Genomic DNA, 3,493 nt, shown 5'->3' on the forward strand with positions numbered 1-3,493 from the left:
CTTTTATGTAATTTATGTGTGACTTCCATGTAAAATCTTCATCAATCATAACTCCTAAAAATTTTTTTTCTTTTACCCTTTGAATGTCCTTTCCATCTATTTTTAATGACACATCTTTTTTTTTTTACTCTGTCATTAAACAATATGAAATTTGGTTTCTTATGATTGACAATCTGTTTATATCAAACCAGTATTTAACTTTTTCCAACTCTGTATTTATCACTTGTGCTACTTCCTGTATATCTGATCCAGAGTAAAATAATGTTGTATTGTCAGCAAATAAAATGCTACCAAGTACATTAGATACATTCACAAAATCATTGATATACAAAATAAACAGTTTGGGTCCAAGTACCGACCCTTGTGGTACTCCACAAATAATATTACACAATTCTGATTTAGTATTATTGACCTAACAAACTGTTTTCTATATTCTAAGTAGCTTTTTACCCACTGATGTGCAATCCCTCTTATTCCATATTGTTGTAACTTGTGAAGCAATCTTGAATGATCGATAACATCAAAAGCTTTTTTCAGGTCAATAAAAACACTTACAAAATAATCCTTATTATCTATTGCTGTTGATATTTTCTCTGTTAATTCCATAATTGCCATAGCTGTTCAATGTTTTGTTGTGAATCCATACTGAGCATTATTTAAAATATGATGTTTCTCAATGAATTTATCCAACCTTGTCACAAAAACTTTTTCCATAATTTTAGAAAACTGTGGAAGCAATGACACTGGCCTGTAATTTGAAACATTATGTCTGTCTCCATTTTTATATAATGGGACTACCTTGGCAATTTTCATTTCGTCTTGTAAAATTCCTGTGAGACAGATTACAAATGTAAGTGAATGGTTCAATAATAGTTTCTATTATACTTTTTACAGTCATCATGTCTAAATCTTCATAGTCAGTTGATCTTTTGCTTACACAGTTTTTTACAATATTCCTTATTTCATCTTTTTCCACATTGTCAGGAAAATACTATTGACCGTATTTACAATTGTATTTAATTTATCTTCTACTACTGGTTTATTTCCCACCAGACTTGATCCCACCTTTGAAAAATAATCATTAAACTCATTTGCAACTTCTTTTATATCATATATCTCTTTATTTTCCTTGACAAGGTAATTCGGAAAAGTTGATTTCACTCCATCACTTTCCATCACACTTTTTATAATTCCCCATGTTGCCCAGATTTTTTCTGCATATTTGCCCTCATATTTTCTGCATATTTTGCCCTCAAATTCTCAGGATGTCTCAGAGTCAACCAAATCAAATGTTTTGTGAGAGTTAACTTAGGCTGTAAAGAAGCACTGCAGATATTTACGTTTGTAAATATGTACGTTTGCACAGCCAGGATGTGGCTGATATTTGACTTCTTAGGTGTGAAACCAGAATGCTCTAGTCACTGAGCAGCAAGTAGTGAATAGCATCTTTCCTGACACAGAGAGGAGTGTAACACCCCTGTAATTACTGCAATCCAGGTGACCACCCTTTACTTTCTAGAGTAGGACAACATGTTCTTTCTGCCCAACTCCCAGAGTGAAACAAAGATTGTTTCCACCCATCTGGAGGAGATCATCTCCAGTGTTGCAAATCCCTGGATTTTTCCCTGCCCTCAGCTGTTTTCATGGCCATTGGGATCTCAACAACATTCTGCTGTGTGCAGTTTACTGGCAAATCAGGCACATAGCATTCTGATTGGTTTATTTCATGTTATACTCAAAACACACCCATGACTGAATATGTGACTAAATACAATCCCTTTGGGTACTGCGCTCTACTTTGTGCTCAGATTAAATAACAAATAGCAAAGTGGCGCTGGACACTCCCCAAATGCACTCACCACATGTGCTTTAGGGCCCCTTCACACATAGTGCGAAGTTTGGACGCCGTTTGGACAAAAACGGAAAAACATCGCGATACAGTTCAAGATTAGTGCCCGAAACATCGCGCTGATGAGCAGGCGTGTACGAACCCAGTGTGAGAATTCATGTCCATCGAGCAGGAACAGTGCCAGGTGCACCACATGGCACTGCTTATGTGGAAGAAATAAAAACCAGTTGGTACATGTGGAACCACATTGCACTGCTTATGTGGAATAATTAAAAAGAGAAAAAAAACACACCACTCAGGACACAAACTCGCACTTTTCAAAACCTCTGATTCCCAGTCAGAGACTTTACCACTGAGCTACAGAGCTGTTCGTAGAAAGCTGCGGGAAGCTGAAAAATATCAGGAAGGACATGGAAGTTGTTGTTCATTTGGCTGCTTCCAGATTTGTTCAGGGTCGCCACAGTGGATGCAGCCAGATCCACATTGGTAATTGGCACAAGTTTTACGCCGGATTCCCTTCCTGATGCAACTCCAGTTTTACCTGGAGAAACACACACAGCTGCTGGTGTTCCAAAGAGGTCTCCCATCCAAGTACTAACCAGATCCTGCTCTGCTTAGCTTCTGAGATCTGATGGGATCAGGCTCACACAGAGTAGACCGGCTGCAGGAAGGACATGGAAGTATTACCAAAAAATAAAAATAAAAAATCCCACACCATATAAAAACACCACATTTATCAAGCACGCAAAACAAATATGATCCGTCTGTTCCTCTGGTGATGACTCATGGCCACAGACATACAGTCATGAAATGACATGAATGAGAAGCAGTGTGCTCTGATCATGTCCACATCTACTGGTCAGGTGTGTCCAGTCGGCCGCGTGTGTGTTCTGCCCGACATGCTTGTCTTGTGGACGGTGCACCGCAGCACAGACACCGCATCATGCAGAACAGAGCTCATGTGGGTGACGTGACAGTCAGATCGCCCGCTGCGTGTTCTGATCTGATGGTCCATTTCAACCTGGGGAGCTGTCAGTGTCCGCTCCATGCTTGCGCTCACTTGCTGCAGCTTGTCGCCACCACGCTGATGTATGTTTTTATTTATGTCCATGTAAATACAGCAATCAGACACACATGCCTCACAGTGGACAGTTGTTGGTCCATGACTGTCCAAACACAGTAGGTGTTGTGTAGCTGGAATGTCCAGAATGACAGATCACCACATCTGCTTCTGTCGCAAGCCACATCTCCCGTGAGTGGAGCGCACACGTGTCAGTGTGTGTGTTTGCAAATTCACACTCATGTGGAACTTCGATTTCACAGCAGTACAACAGTGACTATCTGCAGTCTCTGGTCGTGCCAAGAGTGTGACTGGTCACACATTTTCTAAGTGCCATGCGAGCGGTGTTAGGTGTTCATACGTGTCACCTGGAATTTCGCCAGCACCTGCCACGAGAGGGTGCGATGGGTTTGCACAGCGCACACTTTCTTTCAGGCGCTTGTGTGCGCAAATAGTTGTAGCAACAGGTGTATGGGGCGTTGGCGACAGGGACGACATTAAACGGTTTGCACACGATTCCTGCGTCATGCGCACAAAGTGTACACTTCATCCAAACTTCGCACTATGTGTGAAGGAGCCCTGGG

The 3,493-nt window shown here is 40.9% G+C and overlaps 1 pseudogene; it reads right to left on the reverse strand.

Annotated features, from left to right (window-relative positions):
• Positions 1 to 2,399: 2,399 nt before the first annotated feature.
• Positions 2,400 to 2,518, reverse strand: LOC117519590 (annotated as a pseudogene).
• Positions 2,519 to 3,493: the final 975 nt, after the last annotated feature.

Source organism: Thalassophryne amazonica, chromosome 10, assembly GCF_902500255.1.
Source record: "Thalassophryne amazonica chromosome 10, fThaAma1.1, whole genome shotgun sequence".
Taxonomy (NCBI): Eukaryota; Metazoa; Chordata; class Actinopteri; order Batrachoidiformes; family Batrachoididae; genus Thalassophryne; species Thalassophryne amazonica.